The 27,503-nt window shown below is 43.9% G+C and overlaps 1 pseudogene; it reads right to left on the bottom strand.

The window, feature by feature from the left end:
* Positions 1-8,688: 8,688 nt before the first annotated feature.
* LOC136520697 (protein DETOXIFICATION 40-like) lies at positions 8,689-25,930 on the bottom strand (annotated as a pseudogene).
* Positions 25,931-27,503: the final 1,573 nt, after the last annotated feature.

The raw sequence follows: 27,503 nt of genomic DNA, 5'->3' as shown, positions 1-27,503 counted from the left end.
TCTCCAAGATAGATTTGAGATCAAGGTACCATTAGATCAAGATTAGACCACAAGATATACCCAAAACCGCGTTCTCCACCAGATATGGTTTGTACGAGTATCTTGTCATGTCCTTTGGTTTGACAAATGCTCCTGCATACTTTATGTATCTAATGAATTCGGTCTTTATGCCGGAGTTGGATAAGTTCGTGATTGTGTTCATTGATGACATTCTAGTATACTCAGAGAATGAATGGGATCATGCAGAGCATCTAAGAATTGTCTTGACTAGACTTAGAGATCACCAGCTGTATGCTAAGTTTAGTAAATCTGAGTTCTGGCTAAAGATAGTTCCTTTTCTCAGTCATGTGTTATCTGAGAATGGAATCTCAGTGGATCCTAGTAAGGTACAAGAGGTTATGGATTGGAAGGCACCAAGCACAGTTCATGAGGTTCGGAGTTTTCTTGGATTAGCCAGTTACTATCATCGTTTTATACCAGACTTCTCGAAGATTGCAAAGCCAATGACAAGTTTGCTACAGAAGGATCATAAGTTCGTTTGGACAGAGGAGTGTGAGGCAGCTTTCTGCACCTTGCAGAATTTGCTAACCACTGCTCCTGTTCTGGCGCAACCGGATATAGAGAAGCCGTTTGATGTGTTTTGCGATGCATCAAAGAATGGTTTAGGATGTGTTCTGATGCAAGATGGAAGGGTCATTGCTTATGCCTCATGTCAGTTGAGGAAGCATGAGGTTAACTATCCTACGCATGATTTAGAGCTTGCAGCCGTTGTGCATGCTCTAAAGAATTGGAGACACTACTTGCTTGGGAATGTGTGCAATATCTTTACAGATCATAAGAGTCTCAAGTACATATTTACTCAGTCTGAGTTGAATATGCGATAGAGAAGATGGTTAGAGCTGATAAAGGATTATAATCTAAATGTGCACTATCATCCGGGAAAGGCAAATGTAGTAGCAGATGCCTTAAGTAGGAAGTCACATTCTCTTGCTGTGCAACCGTTGTTTGAAGATGGGTTCAATTTGTTGAATCCTACTGTGTTGCATAATATCTAGGTTAGTTGTACCTTGGAGAGCAAGATCATTGAGGGTCAGAAAACAGATAAGGGAATATTCCATATCAAGGAGAAAATGAAGAAAGAACCGACCAAGCACTTTAGAGTGGATGAACAAGGAGTGTTATGGTTTAGGGACCGTCTGGTTGTACCTAAAGATCGAGAACTCAAGAACAAATTGATAGATGAAGCTCATCACTCTAAGTTGTCTATCCATCCTGGAAGTAGCAAAATGTACCAAGAATTGAGACCTCGTTATTGGTGGACGAAGATGAAGAAGGAGATTGCAGCGTATGTTGCTCGTTGCGACATGTGTTGTAGAGTGAAAGATCTTCACATGAGACCCGCAGGAATGTTGCAACCTTTGTCAGTACCAGATTAGAAATGGGATGATATAAGTATGGATTTTATCACCGGTCTTCCCACCACACCAAAGGGGAATGATTCGATTTGGGTGATTATAGATCGCCTTACCAAATCAGCTCACTTTTTACCAGTCAAGAACGCTTTTTGACACCCTTAGTATGCTAAGAAGTACATTGCAGAGATTGTTCGATTACATGGTATACCAAAGACTATCGTGTCTGACCATGGGTCACAGTTTACCGCTCATTTTTGGGAGCATCTTCATAAAGGTTTGGGTACTAGCTTGGTTCGTAGTACAGCTTACCACCCATAGATAGATGGGCAGACAGAGCGAGTTAATGCTGTTCTTGAAGATATGCTTATAGCTTGTGTGTTATCGTCTAGGGGTTCATGGGAATCATGGTTACCCTTGGCAGAGTTCGCTTACAACAACAGTTACCAAGAGAGTATCAAGATGGATCCATTTGAAGCATTGTATGGTAGGAAATGTAGGACACTGTTGAATTGGGTTGAGCCTGGAGAGAGAAGGTTTTACGGAATTGATTTTGTTGATGAGGCTGAGAAAAAGGTTCGTATTATTCAACAAAACATGAAAGCGGCACAATCACGCCAGAAGAGTTATGCAGATAAGAGAAGGAGACCGCTAGAATTTCAAGTTGGTGACTATGTCTATTTGAAAGTTACCCCAATGAAGAAGAAACAGTTTGGAGTAAAGAGAAAGCTCGCTCCTAGGTTTGTAGGACCGTACAAGATCATAGAGAAGAAGGGTCCCGTGGCTTACAAGTTATAGTTACCAGAAGCAATGGGTTCGATCTTTCCAGTCTTCCATGTATCACAGTTGAAGAAGTGCTTGCGTGTTTCGGAAGAGAGAATAGAACCTCAGGGCATTCGGATCAAATCAGACTTAGAATACCATGAGCAACCGGTTCGAGTTTTGGACACTAAGGACTGAGTCACTCGGAATAAAGTGGTGAGAACATATAAGATACAGTGGAGTCATCACGATGATGGTGATGCGACGTGGGAAACACGAGAATATCTGCAAAACACTTATAAGGATTTTTATAACAAATGGTTCGTAACTCAAAATCTCGGGACGAGATTCTTATAAGGGGGGAGGGCTGTAACACCTCGGTGTTAAGCATGCATTAACATTTTGCAAATCATGAGCATAATCATTATTATGCATTCATAAGCATGACATGAAATATAGAATTGAAACATACTAATGAAACATGTATGTTGCATAGTTTTGTTTTAATAGATTGGATGCTATGTTTGTTCTGCCATGTGTGTACCTTGGTTGATCACTTAGACCACTTAGAGGTAATTAGGATGCAATTTGGAGCAAGGTGTATATTCAAAGTTTTCTCAAATTTTGCTTTTAACAATAATCTTCTAAAATAGGGTTTTTGATTTAAATTAACTTTAAATCTATAGTTCAAAATCTAATTGGATTTTGGCCTTACTCTTTTTGGCAAAGTTGTAGAGTACATTTTTCTGAGCAACTTTTATTTTGGGTCCAACTTTTGAAACTGATTTGAAAAGGTTCAAAATTTCATTTGAATGAATTTGGAGAAGAAAATAAAAAGGAAAAATCACATTTTCACTTAATAGGCCACCGCCTCCCTTTCGGCCCAGCAGCACAGGCCGGCCCGGCCTGCCTCCGTGCTCGCTCGCTCGCCCGCCCGCCCGCGCGCGCGGCGCGCTCGACCAGCGTCAGGCTGTGGTCTCCGCGTGGTCGTCGGCGTACGGCAGCGACAGCCGGGTGGCGTCCGGTGGCCCCCGCGTGCGCCCTTGCCTCACCTTTACCTGCCGCACCGAGCCTCGCCCCTCCCCACTCCACCTTGCTCAGCAGTAGCCGCACAGCACCGCAGCAGCCGGAGCAGCTCCGCCGCGCCATTGCCGCCGCCGAGCTCGCCTCCACCGCTCCGCTTGCGCCGGGACCCCACTAGTGGGAGCACAGGCTCTGCCTCATCGCGGCGCACCTCCGCACACCCCCCCTTTTCACCGAGGTAGCCCCGTGCCCTGCATTGCTCCACCGGAGCTCGCTGGAGCTTGGCTCCACGCGGACAGCCCCGCTCCGCTTCCTCTCCCTCCTTCCTTTCTCGCGCTTCAGGTCCTCACCATCTTGCTCACGCGTACCTCACCAGGCCTCGCCGTGGTCGGAGTCAGCGTACCGCCGACGAGCCGCACCACCGCGCCACCATGGCCACCGGTGAGCTCGATTTCGAGCTCCTCCGACCCTGCCGCTTGCACTGCCGTGTCCGCCTTGGCACGGTGGTCACGATGGTGGTGACCTCGTCGCCGACCACCTCGCCACCGGTGAGTTCGCGCCGGTCAGCGCCGCCTGCCCTGCAGCGTGTGGCTGGTAGGTGGGGCCGTTGACCTACGGGAGCCCGCTCATCAGTGCCTTAGGCGCAGACCTGGGTGCACTGCACCGGGTGCACCCAGCGTTTTCATCGGCTGGTTTTTTTGAAGGATTTAGGAAATGATTTTCTAGAAAATGTTAAATGTTTCCAAAAATTCATAACTTGCTCAAAATAGCTCCAAATTTGTTGAAATAAGTTTTGCTAGGTTTCTTGTGACTAGATCTATCTGTTAAAAATGTTGCATGTCAAATTTGTGATACTTTTATGTGTAGCTTTATTTAAATTGAATAAATGATGATTTCTTAGAAAATGTCTAGTAAATAGAATAATTATCAGAAAAATATGGTTCTAGTTTTGTTAATCTCCTTTAGTGATGTACTTTGTAGAAAAGATATATGTCATGCATGTTCTATAGAGCAATATTGATGTGTAGTTCAAGTGCCTTTAATTGATGATTTTTGTTATTTTGATAGAGAGCAAAAATTATATAAAACATGTGTATGATAATTTTTGTGCAGTGATTGTTTACTGTGTAGAACATAGGAAAAATATTAAATCTGTTGTTTGATACTTTTCATAATACAAAGTATTTTCATGCTCATATTTATGCCATAGCTTGTCATTTTTGTGTAGGCTATTTTACTTATCCAAATGCCATGAAAATTTTATGGTAGTTTACTTAGAGTAGTACTATGCTACTGTAGTTTTCTTAGATTTTTCCGTGCTACCGAAATAGGTGTTGTTGTTCAAACCTAGTTTCAATTAGGGTTTAATTAACCTTTTTAATGCATGTTTAGTTAATAATGTTTGCTTTGGTGTATCTTTGAAGCATCTTAGCTTGCTGTGGTGACTTGGCAAGTTAGTACAGTGGTTGTAGTAGTAGTATAGTAGTACATGTTCTTGGATGATATTGGCTACCTTGTAGAAGAGCTTTACTTCTACTATGTCCAATAAAGTTAAACATGTTCATCTACATTCCATGCATCATGATCATTACATGTCATCTCTCCGATGCACCTATGCATGAGCACTTATACATCTGCATCATACAGGATCGCAGGAGGAAGTGCCAGTAACGGTTCTCGAGGAGCAGGTCGTGGTCGAGCCCGAAGTTCCCGCACAGGAGGTGCAAGAAGAGGAAGAACTTCAAGAGTGCCTCGATCATCACCCTAGTTCGTTCGAACGAGGTAAGCCCCAGAGCATTCTAAGTCTCCTACTTTATAAAAGCAATTCTTTCTATATATGAGTTTATATATTGTTGCATTAAGTTGTAGGAGTTGATTGAAACCGTTGATGCATTTATTACTATCATTGCCTACCTTTTTACCTTTTTACCTTGTTACGTCGGGATCGAATAACTGCTTAGCCTTGCTTAGACCGGTAGCGATCGGTGATTTCCGGTCACCTACATTTATAGGTGGTTACTGAAAGAATTTAGCTATGGAAAGAATGATATCCTGGAATTAACCATGTGTGATGGATAATTGGAGACCGGACGAAAAAGTTGGAGGCAACCAGACAGGGTTCTGGGGTGCTATTAGTTTTCCATCTGTGTCGATTAAGGACCGATCGTTGCTCGTCCCTCTTGTCATGTTGAACGTATTCCTCACATTTAGCTGGCCAAATAAAGTACTTTTCGACCGCGAAGCTAGTGACACTATTTGAGCCGGGATAAACTCAGATTGGCAGAGTGGTGCTGAAGGGGGTATGACGGGGACACGAAGAGTGAGCCCAAGGTGCATCATGGCTGTCGGGCGGTCCCTGGGTAGTGCGGTCCATGACTGTTATCTCGCGGCTACTTGGAAAGTGTCATTAGTGATCTGTAGCTCACTTGATCGGTGAGTGTGGTTTGTGTGAGGAATAAATCACCAGCTGGTTAGGAATCGATTCGAATCGCCATCGCTCCTAGATAGTGAGCACTTGACTCGAGCTACAGCATCGTAGTAATTATGATGGAACACTGATGGTTATTTGGATGGTATGGGATATGCTAAATCTAAGTTGGTAACTGGATATTATTGGTTAATCGAGTGATTGCTATAGTATAGGTGCTTACCTAGATGGATAGGTCATAATAAAGATGATGCAAAGTACTTAAAATAGTTTCTTTATGATAGCTTATGCTTTTCGTAAACGAGTCAGCTAGCCCACTAAAGAAAGCCTTGCATAAGCCTTGGTGTCGCTTTATTTTGGTTTAAGACGGGTAAGTCTAGCTGAGTACCTTCTCGTACTCAGGGCGTTGTTCCCATTGTTGTTGCAGATGGTCAAATGTACTACGGTTATTGCATTAACTGCCTGTACCCGGCGATGGGTGACAACTAGGACCAAGGGCAATGGTCACTCCGTATTTCTCATCTGATGCTTTTGTTGGAGATGACTACCTACTGGCACTGTATCTGAACCAAAAGTGTGTGTGGCTTTAAAACTATTTGCTTCCGCTATTTCAGTTTGAACTTGGGTTGTAATAACTTTATGTTCTAAACTCTGATGTATCCAACTGTCATTGCGAACTTTATATAACATGTGACGGTGATTGCTAAACTTGTACGATCTTGGTTTGTATGTCGATTGGTTTGAAATCCTTCGTGGTTTCACGGACTACCGGGTTATACGGGCTTAAGTTTGCTAAATTATCTATTTTGGCGAAAGATTTCCTTACTTAATCTCGTAGAATTGGTCGGTTCTATTACAGGTCGGCCCACGTGGAACCGGGACTAAAGGAGGGGCCCTTTAGTCCCGGATTCGTGCTCTCAATTGGGAAACCGGGACTGAAGGGGTTTCCCAACCGGGAGTACAGCTTGTTTTTGTACTAATCCTCTTCCCTCTCTTGTTTTATCTTTTTTTTGTTGGTTTTTCAGCTTTCTTTTTGAAATCTTCGATCTAAGCACTTGGGCTTGTTTGGGGACGTCTAAAGAACTTCTCTAGACACTGGTCTTGCATTGGTAGATTCCTCGTGAGGATGAAGATCTGAGTTTTTGAGGAAAATTGAGAAAAGCCCAATCTTGGAGATGGTTTCTTAAATCTGCTTTGATTCATAAAGTTTTTGGAGTTGGGCTTTTGGGAATAGTTTCACAACTCCTTAAGAAAGCTCTGTACAAAACTTGGTTTGAGTAAGAATCACCTTTTTTTGAGATTGTCTCGGGTTGCTGTGCATAAAAACCGGCTAGGCCGGTTCTGAAACTAGCCAGACCGGTTTGTGCAGAAAAACCGACCACGCCGGTTCCTGAAACTGGCTAGGCCAGCTTGGCTACACCCAGTTGGGTTTCGATTGCGATTTGCTTTTCTTGAAAGCGTTCTCCGCTGTGTTGCTTCTTGTACCTTTCGAATGTCTTATTTGAGTGAGTTGGAGTCATCCGGTCACTAGTTGGCTTGTATGGCTTCGGTTTGTGATTTTGGGCTTTCGAGAGCGCTTCGTGGATTGTTGGGGACAGAGGCCAGTTTTTCGGTCAAGAAATTTGAATTGGCTCTCACTCACCCTCTCCTCCGATCGCTTGTTCGGTCTTTCACTTAATATTTATGTGTCTAACTAGATTTATTATGACAATATATTTTATAATTCACATAATGATATTTATTTTGTAACGTAAACGCTAGCATTTTTATATATCTTTGATCAAATTTTAAATTGGCTAACTAAAAAATGAGAATTATATTTTAAACTATATGTCAAATTTTAAATTGTCTAGCTCCTCGAAAAAGGAAGGATACAATTATAATCCGCTATTGATAAGAAACGACAGCGCCTTGGTTGTGAAACTTATACAAGGGACGGTGGATATATGTTTGGAACTCCGGAAGCGATGGCGTAACTCTTCACTGTTGATCATCACCATTGTCCTGTTCGTTTGGCTTATAAGCCATACTTTTTTAGTCAACGAATAGTATTTTTCTCTCACAACAAATCAGCCAACAGTACTTTCAGGCATGGCTTATCAGCCAAGCAAACAGGATGCATGATGTTGAGCTGCCAGGAACGGGAACAACCGAGGATCGGAGGGAACAACCGAGCGGCCGGTGCCGTCAGCGATGACGCAAAAAAGAGAGAGACGCTGGACCGCCTGTCAAAGTCTGCATTGACGCCGCCTACTACGAGTTTGTTTACGTGGGCCGGGTACTATAACTCGCGATCATCAGTTCATCACTGCGCTGCTGGCAATCATACGCTGGGTTGTTTTGTAGAAATTTTTGTTTGTTTATTACGTGGCGCAGCCGCGCGCTTTTTAGCTTTTAACTTTTTCCGATGATGAATTCTGGCGATGAGGCCGCCGCTTGCGGACACGGCCGGCGGCGACGGCGTCTTCAAATTGAAGCCGCGCGCGCGCGAGCGCGACGTCCCAATCCAATACGTACTACTCCACAATCCACATCAGGAGATGGCAATTCTTTGCCTGTTTGCCATTGTTTTCTCCTCCTCTCCTACTTTCTTACGCGAGACGATGACGACACATCGATCGGCTTATTATACATCTAGACTACTGGGCTCATCGCTCATTCTACCAACAACGACTGGTCGTATCTCTGGATGTACAAGAAATATTATAAATTTATAAGAGACTTGGTGGTGTGGCATATGCCATTGTCTGCATCGCCATATTTTGTATCTTCAATGCAGTATATAACTTGAAGTACATATGGATTCCGATCGTGTGGCTCCTAATTTTGATGGATATTTATTTCCGTTATCTTGAGAGCCGATATATGCATGCTGCAGATTTGGATTGCCGACATGTTGCGTTGTTTGCTGGGCACATTAATTTCTTCTGCTCACGGTGTAGCAACCGAAAAAACGAAGCGAATTTTTTGAAAAGTAGAAAAAATCCACTTGTATGCTCCGAATTCTCTAACTCAAAAGACATGTCAGTTCGATCTGTAACCAAATCTTCCTTTTCTGCTTTGCAAAATTTGTGAGACACGAAGGAGTACATTCATCTAACGTCGGGACGTATACAAATTCTCCACGGCTCGATCGATATCACTGTTACTGTTATGGTAAAAAAAAAATCCAAACACTCCGGAGAAACACTTGCAGGCAGGGTCCATATCTTGACGGTCACGGTGGTGATCGAAGCCGGCCGGAGATTGATGATCCATCCAGTAAAAAATAATTGCCATTGCCGATCCCCGCAAGAAGGGGCTCCTCCGTCGTCTCCTTATCCTCCCATTTGTGTAACCTTTTCTGTGCTTCCTCTACCTGAAACATAATTATCCAAACAGAGACAACGGAAACAAGTAGCAACAACACACAGTTAGCTAGCTGTGCGACAGAGCTTAGCATTCATGATTGAACCTAAATACAAAAGTAAAAATGAAAATGTATCTTTTATTATGCAAGTTTTAGGAATTCCTACCTCTTTGTTCCAATCAGTTCTCAAGGTGACCCACAACAAAATAGCCGTCTGCATGCAAGTTCCTCCAATCATACCACCCCAAATACCCTGTCAGGAGAGGCATGAGTACGTCATTAGAGTTCATCATCATTCGGTATACAAAAATTAAAAAAACATTACTAACTATGCATTTGAACCCATTACCTTTACACCGAGCTTGAAGACGAACCCGAGGAGGGCGCCGAGGGGAACACCAACTATGTTGTAACAGCCGATGTTCACGTTGGCTACGAATTGTTGCCACCCACACCCAACAGCGACACCTATTTATGTGAAATATTTGCTTGTTAGAAATGTTCAAAACACACGGCGAACTACTCCTACACATCATGATCCGAAATAATCAGTCGAGGTATCATCCATTTATTTCTGATCATGATGTAAGTTTGCTGTGCTGTCCCCATTCAGCACTTAAAGTTCAATTAAGAATGAAAGAGATGGGAAGCATTTTCCCACTAAGCCACCTCATGATTTGTAGGAGAATTAATCATTGCCCGTCCTATATGGAGTATTGACATGACACCAAAGTTGCTCGGAGTGCTTACCGAGTCTGATTATATGCAAATCACTAGTAGAGAACAGACCTTTGATCCTCGGTCAAAATGGACTCTAGTCCCGGAATTTTTTGCCCCCGGGACTAGAAATACCTTTAGTCCCGGTTGGTGGATCCAACCGGGACTAAAGGCCCCTGCCCAACGGCTACTGCGCCAGACAGAGGTGGCAGGGACCTTTAGTCCCGGTTGGAGCCACCAACCGGGACTAAAGGTAGACTTCTACTCCCGGTTGGTGGCTCCAACCGGGAGTAAAGGTCTACTCCCGGGCCGTGGCTGCGCCCGGGGTTGGAAAGTTACCTTTAGTCCCGGTTGGATCTATCAACCGGGACTAAATGTTCTCCCTTTATAAATCGGTCGTCTCCTCCTTCCTCCCCGAGCCCGAGCTCAGCACATTTTGAAGCTCACTGCAGTAGTGTTCTTGCTTCCTCCCTCCCTCCATTGTTCCTCCATCCATTCTTCGATTCCTCCGTCGATTCTTCAGTTGTAAAGGTTATCAATCTCATACTCTCATTTTTTACCATTTTCTTATGCCATTTTATTCACTATATATATTTATGGTTCTTTATTATGGTTTTTTTTCATTTGTAAGCAATTTGAGCTCAAAATCACTTTAAGCTTGCATATTTACATGAAAGAAGGTTAAAGTATATATAAATATAAAGTTAGAAAATAGTTAGAAAATTATAGCAAATCCTTACTAGTTGAACTTGCGGACCGTGTTCAGGTCGGCGAGGATGTTCTCTGCCGAGCGGTAACGGACGTCAAGGAGGAGCTTTGATTCTACGAGGGAGAGCGATAACGGTCGTGGAAGACCGTGTTCCCTTCCTCGTAGAATCGGAGCTCTTCCTTGACCAAGTACGGTGCCGTCCGGTGGAGAAATCCTCGCCAAGCTGATCACGTAAGCAAGGTCAACTAGTACGGATGGTTATTTATTCACATGTCCCGATATCGTCGTAGTAGTCTGTCAATCACCGTACCTAAACGTAGTATATATAAATAAAAACTTAGAAAATAGTTAGAAAATTATAGAAAATCCGTATTAGTTGAACTTGCGGACCGTGTTCAGCTCGGCAAGCATGTTCTCTGTCGAGCGGTAACGGACATCAAGGAGGAGCTTTGATTCTACGAGGGAGAGCGACAACGGTCGTGGGAGACCGTGTTCCCTTCCTCATAGAATCGGAGCTCTTCCTTGACCAAGTACGGTGCTGTCCGGTGGAGAAATGCTCGCCGAGATGATCACGTAAGCAAGGTCAACTAGTACGGATGGTTATTTATTCACACGTCCCGATATCGTCGTAGTAGTCTGTTATGTGTGTACATTCCCATTCTTCTGTTAATTTGCGGAAATATCATATGAATTACTTACCTGCCGCAGTAAAAGACGAGAACACAATGACCATTAAAAATATCATTGTTTAGAGATCTAGATAATTTTATAGTTTGTTAATTTTATTTGTTTATAAAAGAAGAAATTTATAGTGTATTAAAAAATGAGTATAGAGAGTAGATGGCAACTGCTTCCGGGTCCTCGGCCTCTCATGGGTTTCCAAAGCGACTTAGGCCGGGCCTTCCTCTCATTCCATGCGGCAAGTGTCGTGATGAGATGAAGATTGTGATGGAGTACCGAGTGAAGAAGGAGGGTCCCAACAAGGATCGTATCTTCTACAAGTGTCCGGATCGCAATGTGAGTTATTTTATCGTATTTAATGATTATGGTTAGTTTATACCTATTTTCATGATGGTTGTGATTAAAGTTCTAATTTTTTGTTTTAATTTCAGTGGGATGGCAGTGGACGATGTTCAGGCTTCTACTGGGAGGAAGAGTATGTTGAACTCGTGCAAAAATATCTTGCACAACAGGCAGATACGGCGGCTAATGAGGCAGTGATCCAGCCGAAGAAGCCCAAAGATGTTGCACAATCGGGGGATCTGTCTGTTTTAGTTGAGATTGGTCGCGAAATCCTTGTGCTCCTGAAATGTATTTTAGCTTTAGTTCTTTTAGTGGTAGTTGGGATTGTCTACATTGTAGCGATGCTTTCATAAATTTGTATCTTTTGTGGTGGCACGCATGTTGTATAAATAATTAATTATGATCTAGGTTTTAATATGATATTTATGTCATGTAATGCAGATGAGCCGTCATTGGATGTATAATGCTGATCGCCGCTCACAAGAGTTCATTGACGGCGTGCATTCTTTATTACGTGCAGCCGAGACAAACAAACGCGACGGTTTCATGTGCTGCCCATGTGCCATATGTAAGAATACGGTGGAATATCCTTGCTCAAGGACTCTTCATTCACACTTGTTCAAGTCGGGTTTCATGCCAAACTATATTTGTTGGACAAAGCACGGAGAAACCGGTGTTGTAATGGAAGAAGATGAAGAAGAACAATGGGACGACAATGATATTATTCCTGATGGTGCGTGCTTCAATGATACTGCAATGGGAGAAGCTGAAGAAGAGGTAGTCGCAGAAGATGAGCTGGCTGATGATCTTTGTCAGGTCATTCGTGATGCACAAAGAGAATGTGAAAGTGAAAAGGAGAAGATCAAGTTCGAGCGGATGCTAGAAGATCACAAGAAATTGTTGTACCCAACTTGTGATGCAGGGCAGAAAAAGTTGGGAACCACACTAGAATTGCTGCAATGGAAGGCAAAGAATGGTGTATCTGACAAGGGATTTGGAGAGTTACTAAAAATCCAAAAGAAGATGCTTCCGAAGTACAATGAATTGCCCGCCACTACCTACGAAGCAAAACAAGTTGTCTGTCCTATGGGGCTAGAAATAGAGAAGATACATGCATGTCCTAATGACTGCATCCTATACCGTGGCAAAGAGTACGAGAAATTGGATGCATGCCCGGTATGCCATGCGTCGCGGTATAAGATCAGGCGAGATGACCCTGGTGATGTTGAGGGCGAACGTCCACGTAAGAAAATCCCTGCCAAGGTTATGTGGTATGCTCCTATAATACCACGCTTGAAACGTCTGTTCAGAAACAAAGAACATGCAAAATTGTTACGATGGCACAAAGAAGACCGTAAGGTAGACAATATGTTGAGACACCCTGCTGATGGGTCCCAGTGGAGAGCAATCGACAGAGAATTCCCGGAGTTTGCAAATGACGCAAGAAACTTAAGGTTTGCTTTAAGTACAGATGGTATCAATCCTTTTGGAGAGCAGAACAGTAGTCATAGCACTTGGCCTGTTACTCTAAGTATCTACAACATTCCTCCTTGGTTATGCATGAAGCGGAAGTTCATTATGATGCCTGTGCTCATCCAAGGCCCGAAGCAACCTGGCAATGACATCGATGTGTACCTGAGACCACTTATTGATGAACTTCTCATTTTGTGGAATAAAGAAGGTGTACGTGTGTGGGATGAGTACAAACAGGAACACTTTGATCTGCGAGCATTGTTGTTCGTAACAATCAATGATTGGCCTGCTCTAAGTAATCTTTCAGGACAGTCAAACAAGGGATATAATGCATGCACACACTGCTTCGGTGATATTAGAGGTGTATTCTTGAAAAAATGTCGAAAGGTCGTGTACCTTGGCCATCGTCGATTTCTTCCTGCAAATCACCCCGTAAGAAAGAAAGGTAAGCATTTTAAAGGGAAATCAGACCACCTGACCAAGCCTCGCAACCGAACCGGTGAGGATGTACTCGATATGGTCAATGATGTGAAAGTCGTCTTTGGAAAAGGACATGGAAGCCAACCTATTCCGAAAGACGCTACCGGTCACGCACCCATGTGGAAGAAAAAGTCCATATTTTGGGACCTACCCTATTGGCAAGTCCTGGAGGTCCGTAGCTCGATCGACGTGATGCACCTGACGAAGAATCTTTGTGTGAACCTGCTAGGCTTTATGGGTGTGTATGGAAAGCCTAAGGACACATTTGAAGCACGACAGGACCTGCGTTGTTTGAGAGAAAGAGACAACCTACATCCAGAGAAGACAGATGATGGACGCCATTACTTACGTCCTGCTAGCTACACTCTAAGCAAAGAGGAGAAGGAAATCATGTTTGAATGCTTAAACAACATCAAGGTACCATCTGGATTCTCCTCGAATATAAAGGGTATTATAAATGTGCCAGAGAAGAAATTCTGTAACTTAAAGTCCCATGACTGTCACGTTCTCATGACGCAATTACTTCCAGTTGCATTAAGAGGAATTCTACCTCCAAATGTACGTCTAGCCACCGTAAAGCTATGTGCATTCCTCAATGCAATTTCTCAGAAGGCAATTGATCCAACTGATCTAGCTAAACTACAGAATGATGTGGTTCAATGTCTCGTCAGCTTTGAGTTAGTGTTCCCTCCTTCCTTCTTTGATATTATGACACACCTCCTAGTTCACCTAGTCAAGGAGATTTTCACTCTCGGTCCTGTGTTCCTACACAACATGTTCCCCTTAGAGAGATTCATGGGAGTCCTAAAGAAATATGTTCACAACCGTGCTCGCCCAGAAGGAAGCATCGCCAAGGGCTATGGAACAGAAGAGGTCATTGAGTTCTGTGTTGACTTTATTCCCGACCTTGACTCGATTGGTGTTCCTGAATCGAGACATGAGGGGAGACTAAGCGGAAAGGGGACACTAGGGAGGAAAACATATATTGGTACGGATGATGATTATTTCAATAAAGCGCACTACACAGTTCTACAGAACTCCTCTTTGGTAGATCCGTATATTGAGACACACAAGGATCTCTTACGATCCGAGTTTCCTGGGAAGACTGAAGCTTGGATTACGCATAAGCACATGGAAACTTTCGGCGGTTGGTTGCGAAAAAAATGTCAAGGTGATGAGAGCATCCATGAGCAACTGTATTTATTGGCTATGCAACCATCATGGCATATCGTCACATACAAAGGGTACGAGATAAATGGGAACATATTCTACACAGTAGCCCAAGATAAAAGGAGTACCAACCAAAACAGTGGTGTCCGCATAGATGCCACAGACCCGAATGGGAATAAGCAGACATATTATGGACGCATAGATGAAATATGGGAACTAGAATATGCACCTACTTTGAAGATCCCATTGTTCAAGTGCCAATGGGTCAAGGTGACCGGAGGCGGAGTAACAGTAGACAACGAGTATGGAATGACAACAGTAGACCTTAGTAATATTGGGTACAAAGACGAACCATTCGTCCTTGCCAAGGATGTGAATCAGGTGTTCTATGTCAATGATATGTCTACCAAACCAAAAAGAGGGAAAAATGATAATGACTCAACCAAAGAGCCAAAGCGCCACATAGTTCTTTCAGGGAAAAGAGTCATCGTGGGAATTGAGGACAAGTCGGACATGTCAGAAGAATATGAAAAGGATGACCGAATTCCGCCCTTCAAAGTGAACAAAGACCCTAGCATCTTGGTAAATGATGAGGACACTCCATGGTTACGAAGCGATCATAACCAAGGGACATACATAAAGAAGAAGTTCACTGCTGTGCCCACTTGATGATATAGTGATTTAATATAGTGTGTGTTTGAGATATTATGTAATAATTGTGAATTCAGATGTTTATTATGTCATGTTTTAAATTAAATCAATGTTTGATTTGGTGGGATTTCTCTCTCAAAAAGGTAAATTATTAGGATACTGAGTGATGAAAAATTAAAATATTAACGTTAAAATGATATGAAAACAAATTTCCTGTCCAAAACCAATAATTTTAATAATTTTAATTAAACACTACATTTTTGCATTAACGAAATAATAAATATTAGTTACATTATGTTTTATAATTCTAACAAAAAATAAAAAAAGTTAGGTTATCGATTTTTCCTATGTGCAATAAACAAAAATAAAATTCATATTTTTAACAAAATAATTTTATGCCTTTTATTTAATTTACTATGTATTTAATAAAAACTATTGCATTTCTATTGTATGTAACAAGACTATTGCTTAAAACAGGCGGGAAACGAAACTGCAGGCCACCTTTACTCCCGGGTGGGAAGCCCACCCGGGAGTAAAGGTGGGCTGCAGTTTCGCGGCCCGCCAAAAAAAATCCTTTACTCCCGGTGCGTGTTACCAACCGGGAGTAAAGGTATACCTTTACTCCCGGTTGGTAACACGCACCGGGAGTAAAGGTACCTTTACTCCCGGTTGGTAACACGCACCGGGAGTAAAGGGTTTTTACTCCCGGTTGGTGGATGGCACCGGGAGTAATTCTCCTCTGCTATATAACCTCCAGCGCCTGGCAGATCGATCCGCTCGTCTTCTTCCTCGTCGAACACCGCCGCCCTCTTCTTCCTCGCGCCGCGTCTGTTCGCCTTCCGTGACACCGGCGTCGCCGTCTTCTTCCTCGTGCGGCCTCCACCGCGCGCGCCCGTGCCCCTCCTCCGCGCTTGCCCGTGGCCCTCCACCGCGCCCTCCTCCGCGCCCGACACGCCCTCCACCGCGCGTTGCCCCACCGCGCCGGCCCGAGGCCCTCCAGTAGGTACACTGCCGATATTTGGAACTCTAAATGATTTTAAATAAAAACATATCTTAAGGCAAGTTTTGAATATTTGGAACTCTAAATGACAAGTATAATTAAGGATCACCAATAAAATTACTTTAGAAATTAATTGGATCGATATAAATCCATGGCTTGTATAATAAACACGCTATATATTATTCGGAAACAACGCTACGAACCATCCGCTTGCTGTTAAGATATGTTTGTTAATAAACACGCTATATATTATTCGGAAACAACGCTACATTAATAGAAGAATTTTTTCTATCTTCATAGATCAATGTTTGTTAACGAAATTTTATCCAAATATATTCATGTAGGGTCTTTTTTTTTGAAGGATTTGTTGTAGGATATATAATGGTCAAATAGGAACTCAATTTTGATACCCAGTTTGTAAACTAAGCGTTTTTTAGTTTATCAAAAATATCACATGTTTCTTCATTTGTGAACTTTGAATATACAGATATAATATATTAATGTTGCTAAAGTAATATGAGCATTACATATTTTTTCCGGGAAGACTATCTTCAAACTTTATATCATAGCATCAGAGATCGCCTGTAAAAGAAGAAAATAAATTCTTATCATTTCGGAAATAGTAATGGTTATATGAGCAATAAGACACATATACTTACATTTCATAATGACTTATACTTATATTATTAACATAGAATTTTCTCATATGATGAATGACTACATGGTTGATCACATGGTACATAGGATCACAACATCACGCACCGACACCGCCCCGGCCCGCCTCACGTCGTCGTCGTCGTCGTCAGCACGCCGGCCCGCCTCACGTCATCGTCGTCAGCACACCGGCCACCGCGCCGACACGTATATATACGTCATTTGTATTCATATGCATTTCGTCCATGCGTTTCTATGTATACGGCGGAGCACCGCCGCCCTCGTTCACCCATGTGTACAGACATATATACGGCGGAGTGGAGCACCGCCACTCTTGTCACACCGCCCTTTCTCGTGCCCTAATTCGCCCTAGTACCGACGTAGTTCGTCCTAGTGTGGCGAATTGCGTCCGTGATCGAGGGGCAAGATTTAATAATGCATATTGTTTGTAGATTTTACGCATGTAATAAGCAAAGATTTGACGTACTATATATTGGTTTTGTTTTTTGAAGCTAGATGGCCGACCCGAGAAATATGGATGAGGAGGAGTTGATGATGAATTTGATCAACACTGGCACTCAAGTTGCCGGCGATGATGGTGCTAAAAATAACATGCAAGAGGATGTAGATGACGGGAGTCAGTACTTAGCTCTTGAACAAAATGAGCAACAACATATTGGCCAAGTATATATTTTTTATTATTAGCTATATATATATATTATCATATGTCCTATGTGTGCTCATGACATTAAAAATAATGTTTATGTTTTGTAGCCCTCTGGATCGACATCAACAACTACAACGAAGAGTAAAAATGTTCGAGGTCCCAAAAAGCCATTGGAGGGTCGCTTCATCATCTCAGAGTTCAATGTGGATACAGGAGAACCGGGGGGGGCCGAATAAAATGAAATTTGTGCACCACTGTGGTTACCTTGTACGGGACCGACTCCCGATTAGTACCCGTGAATGGAAGAAGAAGACCAATGCTCCTCATATCAGTTTTGTCTCCGATCGTGACAAGGCGTTAATTTGGAATGATGTCTTGGTACATTTCACGCTCCAAACAGATGATTATGATGATATAATAGATGGTGATGAATTGAAGGAGCGAGTTAGGGATTGGGCAATGAAGAAGATGGCCACCCAGTTTCAGACTTGGAAGAAACACCTATACACGACGTATGTCAAGAAGAACATAGCACCAGATTTTACTGTCCCAGGCCCGATCTCAAAGCAGAGGCCCTATTGGGATGAGTTTGTACAGTACAAGACTTCGGAAGAGGGTGTGAGTCGGGTGATAAAGAACCAACATAATGCCCAACAGAAGACATACCACCATACCTTGGGATCAGGTGGCTACCCGACTGCCATTAAGAAGTGGAACAAAATGGAAGCAGACCTTCTTGCCAAGGGTATCAGACCAGAATCACTCGAGTGGGGAGAACGTGCAAAGAATTGGTTTTTCGCTCATGGGGGAACACTAGACCAGGAGACAGGGAAGTGCGTTTATGGCGCAAGACTGCAAGAAGCAGCAGAAAGATTGTTTTATGCTCAGAGAGCTACTGCTAGTGGTGCGTTCAGGCCCAACAGAGAGAAGGATGAGCTGACATACGCCATCGGGACTATTGAACATGGTGGCCGAACTAGAGGCAAAGGAAGTGTCTCGTGGGAGCATGGATTCCCTCAGGACAGACCTTCCTACAGAAGTCGCCAGAGAAAGAAGGAAGAAGAGGCACACCGGCTCCAGAGGTTGGAGGAAGCGGTGCGTGAAGCACAGGAGCGGGAAAAAAACCTTGAAGCGAGAATGCAGGAGGAAATCAAAAGGCAAGTGCAAATAGCAGTGAGTGCAAGCAAGCAGGCATCAGAGCCAGGAATCAACATTAGCCAATCTGTTCAGTTGAAAAGCAGCTGCGCTTCCACGGAGATACCAAATCAAGGGGACACAGGACTGCGCTTCCCTGTGGATGACGTCACTGAACCTTGTACAACGTGTGAGCTACACATTCCGAAGGAGAATTCCACAATCAAGGTGGCTATCGGTCTTGTTAATCCTATCGACCGAACCAAGACACCAAGGATTCATGGGAATATAATCCAAGAAGGATATGCCACCATCTCGGTAGATAAAGCTGAAAAAGGTTTTAGTGATTTGCCTCTTGACATTCCTGGAGGTGATGGCGAGAAGACTCTAGGAGAAGCGGAGAAGACATTCATTCTATGGCGCAAGCGCTACATCATCATTCCAGGGATGTCGGCTCCACCTCCTCCTGAACTACCTCACCATAGGTATGTGCGGATGAAAACACTACATCATTAATTTGTATTGGCTTAAATAATTAACAATCTGCTCATAATAATATGTCATTCCTTTTTTTGTAGCAGATCCTCCCCCAATCTAAATCCAATTGTTCAATCGCCAGATCATCATAGTGCTCTGTACGATGACATTGTGTTGGAAGACGAGGCTGCATCCACACCCTCTCCAAGGAGGTCTCCAACGCCGCAGCCGCCACCTCCAAGGAGGTCTCCAACGCCGCTGCCAACACCTCCAAGGAGGTCTCCAACGCCGCTGCCAACACCTCCAAGGAGGTCTCCAACGCCTCCCCCGCCCCCACCTACCAAGAAGCCTAGCAAGAGGCCAGCCCCTCAAACGAAGAACCAGTCCCCGCCTGCAAAGAAAGCCACCGTAAAACCAAGGGTTATTCCCAAAATAATATCTGAAGAGAAGGAAGAAGGAACTGATGCATATAAAAAAGACATGTCTAGATTCTATGACAAACTTAAAATGAATCAAGAAGCAAGGAGAAACCCAGAGAAACCGTACTTCTTCGTAGCTCCGGATATTTTAAGAAAAAAGGTGATTTCTTACCAGCATCAACAGCGGGAATCTCGTAAGCCGTCCAAATCAACGTTATCAGACTATGACCGCACTCTCACCAAGTCAATTGAGGCGGCACAGAAAAAGAAGCGGGCAGGGAAAGGAGTTGCCCAACTCGGACAACAAGCGCACCAATCAATCCCCCCGCTAGTTGTTGGTAATGAATATGGTTCGAATTTAGGATTAATGCATCAGGCAAACATACCTCCGGATGTCGATTTGGATCACCTTGGTGAATTTCTTGATGAGACTGGTCTCGACCTTTACCAGATGTTTGGTGATGGAAACATTGAGAGTGCGGCGGAGGTTGATATTTGGAAGAAAAAATTTGTACTAGGCCAGAGTCTATACAACCCTCAAGCCTTATCTGATCTGGGGACGCAAATGTACCTGCTAAACAAGTGGTACATGCAGGCGTCTACCAGTGGAGACTTCTGCGTTGGTGTCAGAATTAGAGACGAACATTGGTTCCGTGGCGATGATGTTATGTATGTTGACTTTGCAGAATTTCATCAACTATGCCACCTGACCTCTCTGGACAAAGTTATCATTAGCTGCTATTGCCTGTAAGTAATAATTCTTTCGATCTATTATTAAACTCATCATATGTGTGTATATGCATATAAATTATCCTAACAAGTACTATATATATGCAGATTTACAATGACAGAGCTCAGAAAGGAAGGCTGCAATGAAATTGGTTTTGTTGATCCCCATATAGTATTCAAAGACCCAATTACTCCAATGACTAATTGGAAGTCTGAGTCAGAGAGTAACCTCATGAACTTCTTAGTGAACCAACGCCACAAGAAGGATATACTCTTTCCCTATAACTTCAAGTGAGTGTTAATCATGTCGATCATAGCCTTAATGGCTCATATGTTGATTCTAGTTAATTAATGAGTGTTATGCGTTATATCCTATAAACACATGCAGCAATCACTGGATATTGATGGACATCGATCTGGTGAAAAGTCACTTGATAATCTATGACTCGATGAGAAAACCACAACAAGACTACCAAGATATGATAGATATTATCCAGAGGTAATTTCGAGATCTCTAGCAACTATATATACACACAAACATGATGATTAACTATATCTGATGACGTGGCAAATTTTTTATTGGGCAGTGTTTGGAAAACCTTTATTGAGAAGCAACACATGGAAAAATGCAAAGCGCCACTGAATGTAATCCCATTGAAAGTAAGTCCCCTGAATCGCATCATCTTTATTAATTAAACATATAGCTTTCACCGGATCACCAGATTGGATGACAAATCTTTTTCTCGTAAAGTGGTGTCTGAGGCAGGAACAGGGGAACAACTACTGTGGTTACTATGTTTGCAAGTTTATCAAGGTGGTCTCCCAAAGAACTCCTACAGAGAGACTCAAAGTACGTTAAAAATACACTATATATTCATTTAATTATTATTATTGATTGTGTTACTATGTCTTTATATATATATATGTACATATATTAATTTATTTTCCTTTAATTCAAACCTGTAGACTCGATGGTTGGAGGAAAAGGTCATACGGCAAGACCAAATCAAAGCAATTCAAGAGTCTATAGCCGGATTTTTTAATGAGCAGGTCATCGATTCCAAGGGCGAGTTCTACTTCGACCCAACACTGCCATTGAAGCCAAGCTAGAGGATGAGAAGAAACTTGTTATGTCACAACAACTATAATGCAATCTTTTGTAATATATGCACATGAAATAATATAATGTAAAATACACATATGCATGCATGCATGTAAATATATATATGATGCATGCATGCATATATATATATATATATATATATTTATATGATTGAATTGTGTGATTTAATACGTTCATTGTGCTTGAACCGAAACATACTATATGCGCGTATAAATGTATAATTAGCAGCGTACAATACGACTTCGAAAACCTATTTTGAAAAGAAAACAAAAAAATGAAAAGAAAAGAAAAAAGAAAAAAACCTTTAGTCCCGGTTCGTATTACCAACCGGGACTAAAGGTGCCGGCCATCGTGGCATGTCAGGAGGCACCTTTAGTCCCGGTTGGTGTTACCCACCGGGACTAAAGGTCCTCCTTTAGTCCCGGTTCCTGACCCGGGACTAAATGACCCCCCCTTTAGTCCCGGATGCTTGCTCCCGGGTGGGGAACCGGGACTAGAGGGGGTTCCCCACCGGGAGTAAAGCTCGGTTCTGTACTAGTGAAATGTATAGTGTAAAATGTGAACAGATCATTCTTTTTCACGAGGACATATAGGCATTTTCATTGGTTGCAATGTTGCATCATTGCATGAGAGACTTGGTAACCATTAATATAATTTTAGTATGTGGCAAGTCGACTGATTACCTAATAACCATTTTAGTGCAAACATCTGAAGTTCCTCATACTGAATGATTGCTCAGTCAATTGGAGGATAAATTGTTCCTACTGACCTAATTGTTGAAGTATGACAGGTCAATGCGTGCATCTCAATAGGTATGACTAGAAAAGCTTCAAGCTTCGAAATGATGGACAAAAACAATTGGTAAAGCAGGTTTTGGATGCTACGTTTACTAATCTGGTACGTAGTAGCATGTAGCAGGTTCACATGAGAGATTGTGAGGTATCTGAAATCTACCTGACAGAACAGGTTGGATGCCGTTGAGAATGAGCGTGATGGCAAGCAGTGTGGGCAGAGATCCGCCACCGCGTTCGACACCACCTCACCCTCTGTGAACAAGTAGCTGATGTAGTTGCGCAGGCAGAGGATCACAATGCTAAGAATGACAGATATCAGTGTAGAGACCGCAGTCACTACCCACACTGAGAAATAGGCAGATTTTGGGTGGCCGGCACCGAACTCATTGCTCACTCTCACACTGGAAATCAATCATTCAGAAGTTAGTTAGGATACACAGATTAAACCGTAAGAAAATTAAACCTGGCAGGTGTAGTTTGTAGTTGAGTTGCGAACCTACCTGGCAGCAGCATTGAACCCTACTGAGATCATGAACACCCACCCAGAAATAGTCATGCTGCAGATCAGATAAGAGAACAAGTCAACAAGATTAATGCTGTTTCTGATTTTCTAGCTGCAGTGCAGCAGTGCAAATAGATCGTAGCTAATAGGGATAGATAGTGAAGGATGCATGAATGGTAACGTGCTACACTACTACTCACCACACAGACAGCGCGTCCAGTGTAAGTTCAGGGTTGGGGAGCAAGCCGGCGATGAGCACCACGACCTGGAAGCATGACTGCGGACGCGGCGGAGAGCTTGAGGAAGTCCCACAAACCCGAGAAGGCTTGGCAGGTGAACCCCGTCCAGGTGTGTCGACACCTGGGGCTCATCACGATGTAGGCGAACTGCGCGGCGACGATGAGCCACCAGCTGAGGCTGAGCACCAGGGAAGCCCCCAGCAGGCCGAGGCCGGCCTTGTAGACGACGACCCAGCTGAGCAGCAGGTGCAGCGCCAGCGTGGCGGTGGAGATGTAGGCGCTCGGGAGCACGATGCTCTGCGCCTGCATGAACTTCTGGATCGGGAAGTTGATGGCGTACGCGAAGATCTGCGGGATCAGGCCGTACACGAAGACGGACGCGGCGCGGGCGATCTCCGGCGACTGCCCCAGGAACACCAGGATCGGCTCCGAGAAGGCGTAGACCACGGCCAGCGGGACGCCCGTCGCGCACAGGAGCACGGCCGAGCGTTGCAGGTAGATGATGCCCAGCATGTCGTACTTCTGGGCGCCGTTGGCCTGCCCGCAGAGCGTCTCCACCGCGCTGCCCATGCCCAGCTGCGACAACCAAACTATTATGAACATCTGGTTCTTCATTTTGGCGGAACCGTGATTCGCGACAAATAAATTTAAACAGAAGACTCGGGCCGATTTCATGATATTGTGAATAAGGCCCATACATGCGAGCTACATTTGCAATAGCCGACAATGATGCAGGCCCGTCTATGCAGACTTGGGCTCATCACGAATTCACGATGTACAGCCCATATTGGTGTTGAAATAGCCGATACAGATTTAGAGATAGAAAAATATATATTTGAACATTATTGTTTTTCAAATAATTCAGCACTCACGTACATAACTTTAACAAAAAAAAACGGTGAGCTGTATCTCTACTCGTGGTCATATGGACAAGAATGTTTTTTTAACAAATTGTTAAGATGTGGGGCCACTCCTCTTCTTGAACTATGGTGGTGATGGTCACATATCAGTAACAACTTAAAGTTTAAGCAGAAGATACAATCAAATTAAGTAAAAGGCCTAAAAGACGGACATACTGCTAATTTAAGATGGTATTAAACCTTAAGTTTACAGAACATCTTCACACGTATATGATTTGACGTAAACTTAGCGTAGCTTAGTGGGTTAGGTTTATTGTTGTGGAAAATCTGTCCTTCTAAATATAACTATTTTTATAGCACATTGGTGCTCTCGATTTATTCTAGAATTTAACAGCGTGGGTATTCTGCACTGTGCACACTTAATTATAGTTTGTTACTAAAAAAAGTCAATTAATAATTTCAGCGAAAATGTGTAAGCAGGTTTAATTTAGAGAGCGTATAAAATGGTAAAAGATTATTATCCATGCAACTAGGGTGAGCTTATCATCTGGAAATGCTTTTGGATCGGAGAAAAAAAATCCACCGAAATCCGGGCGTGGGTGTGGCACTGTGGATGATATAAAATCTAACCATTTCGCCATCGATCTTGTGGTTTGGCTCATTTATGTTGGAAAGAATCAAAAGGAAAGGACCAGAAGCTGGCTAGAGCCACCAAGAAACCAAACTAAAGCTGGAAGCATCGACACCGCTCACGTACGATGCCGACCGTTTTGTCCATGCATGTATGTATGTATCGTCAATTTCTTTATGAACACAGGTGCCCGCGCGCGGTGTGACGATCAGAGAGATCTACTAGACGTGAGGCCCAATTTTGGTAGCACTACTATCAGGTAGGCAACCAACGGGGACACCCGTCTAGAAAGGAAACGAGCACGCCCCGACGAGGCGACGAGCACTGCAGGATCGGAGGACGTTACGAGAAATGAAAGCGCGGGCCACGCTCTGCCCGTCGGCCGGCCGGCCCTCCGCTCGCTCCTTCCATGGCTCCTTGCAGAAGCAGCCGTTCTGGCGCCGCCACTAGGCAGTACTAGCAGGTCTCACTCAAAGGTACCTCGCTTCTGCTAGCGCCACTCTGCTGGCGATGAGCAGCAGCAAGCCGGCCGGCCGGAGCGCTGGATTTCGTCCGCTTTGGCAGCTCAGGATCTATCAGGAGGGCTCGCCGATTGTGTCGTCTCCTTTAATTTCGTCATGAGCATATATGAACCCGATTCAGGAAAAGGAATTCCCACACTAACTATTCGTTTGTTATATCTGTTCATTCAATTGGTTCAAGAGGAACGTCCCATCCCTACCAACCAAATTAATACCGATCGACCGACAACAATCTAAATTAATAAGCCCGGCGGCGTTTGCTGCTGCTTTGTTTGCACTGCGGCAGATCAAAAATACTGCCCTCCTCTCGCTCTTTATAATGCCTGCCTGCACGCCCGGATAATCGATGGTAACAAACTAACTAACTAAAACAGTCTAATCGAGGAGCCCGGCCGGATAATCGGGAGAGGGATCGGCAACGAACTACGTACGCATCCATCCACGACGACAAATCAAAGCAATCAGAAGGCGGAGGAGAAAGAAACCTGCAGTCAGGGATATGCATGTATGACTGTGCGTACCATGAGGCCGTAGGCGAAGATCTGGATGCCGGTGTTGCCGAGCGACGCCGCGGCGAGCTCCAGGTTGATCAGGTGGCCCGAGCTGAGAAGATCTGCGTCGACATGGACATGAGGTAGTTGATCATGTACATCACCACCGCCGGCGCCGCCAGCCGCGTCAGCAGCCGCAGCTCGATGGACGCCGCGGCCCACGCACGGCGCGCCCACGGAGACGACGCCTCCGCCTCCGCAGTCAGGATGCTCTCCAGCCGCCCCGACGCGCCATCGTGCGCGTCCGCCTCGTCGCCGGCCATGCTCTCCCGAGTCCCGACGACCTAGGCTATGTGTCTACCTCTACCTCTAGCACGCCACCACGCGGCGGGGGCGCCGGCCGGGTGTCTTGCTTGGGATGGAACCAAGGCGGGCAGCAAAAGCCTGGGATCGATTATTCCAAGGGCGAGGCTGATAATTTATCGCCCCTGCTCTGCGTCTCTCGTGCCACTGTGACTAGAACGTTCTGCAGCCGGAGCCTATACGAATGCATAAGAAAATGCAAAATATTCCAACGACTAGTGAACTCTAGAATTCATCGTTGGCAACAATCAGCCTTTCGGTTCGCTGGTTCGTATCGTCGCTGGTTCGTGAAGAAGTACTGCTAGTTAGTTTGTGTGAAAGAAAAATATTGTTCCAGCTGAAAATTTACGATCGTTTATGATAAGCCACAGCCAAACGAACAGGCTGAATAATGTAATATTTGATCATTGCCATCGTGAAAAATTAATCCGCATGCAGCACCTTGCAAGAATGGTACAGTACATCTCTATTTTTTTCTCCTTTTACAAATTTTAAAAAAATATAATTTATTTTTATATCCATAATATAAGTTAATGTTGATAACAATATGACAATGCACTAATAAACCTGCATCGAATTACAACTTCGGTACATTTTTTCTCCTGCTACAAAGCATAAAAATATTTATCTCAAAAATATATACCGTAACTTTAATTTTATTTACTATGTATCTGTTATGTAAAGTTAAATATGGAGCTTCATGACGTAATTTTAATCTAGGATAAAAGTATTAGTTGTCAACGTGTCAATGATTCGTCTGTCCACTGGCGATTATATGACAAAGACCTCTCTTAATTTTTCATAAGGCGGTCTTAGTTGGGGATTGTACCGGTACACGCTAACAACTTGAAGACACAGTTATTTAATCCGGTTTGGACAACAACCTACTCAATATTTCAATTTATAGTTTGATTAGTTGGATAACAATAATAAGGTCATCAATGTTCCAATAAAAATAAATTTTCTTTGTGATGAAAACTACATCAAGTGAGATCCTCATTTTCTAGATAAAGATAGATCATGAGTTCAAAGACCCGACTAGCTATTTTTTACATTACAGACAGATATATAGGAAGGTACAGAAATCGGATGCAAATGACGATGGCCTCTTCCTCGTCGTCTCCCACGTCGCGACAGGACCACGAGCTTGACCCACCCCCATGGCCGCACCCACCTTGGCTGTCCACGCGACCCCATCGTGAGAGAGGGTCCACCCGTCAGAAGGCCCTGGGTATGCGTCCCCCACCAGCTAGAGAGAGAAGGGCAAGCTCATCCGCTGAGGCTAGGATTCCTTCTGGGGTTTGCAGGATTGGTGAGGACGAAGTTGTCATTGAGTTCTTCGAGCAACTATGGGCCATCGACTCGCCTTCGCGCCCGAGGGTTCCTAGGGTTCAGTCCAACGCCGCCGCCACCACCAAATTTGGCCGATTGTTCTGGGTGAGCCGAGAGTTGGTTGAGCGGAAGGATTTCACGGTGGCCGATTGCTTCCCAGTTCATCGATTTGATCGAATCCACAAGCCTCCGGTGCAAATCAGTTTCGCGGGAGATATCTGGAAGAAGGGGGAAGACAAGGGGACCTACGTAGATGTGTTGAAGAGACCCATGGAGGAAGGAGGGAGATGGATTTGGTAGCCTGAGCGTCGCCCTCCGCCACCAAGGCCGCATAGGAACGTACAACAGAATCCAACGAGGTTTCCCCAAC

This window comes from Miscanthus floridulus, chromosome 1, assembly GCF_019320115.1.
Source record: "Miscanthus floridulus cultivar M001 chromosome 1, ASM1932011v1, whole genome shotgun sequence".
Lineage (NCBI taxonomy): Eukaryota > Viridiplantae > Streptophyta > Magnoliopsida > Poales > Poaceae > Miscanthus > Miscanthus floridulus.
The sequence above is the reverse complement of the archived record's forward strand: the minus strand, read 5'-3'. Positions and strand labels throughout refer to the sequence as shown.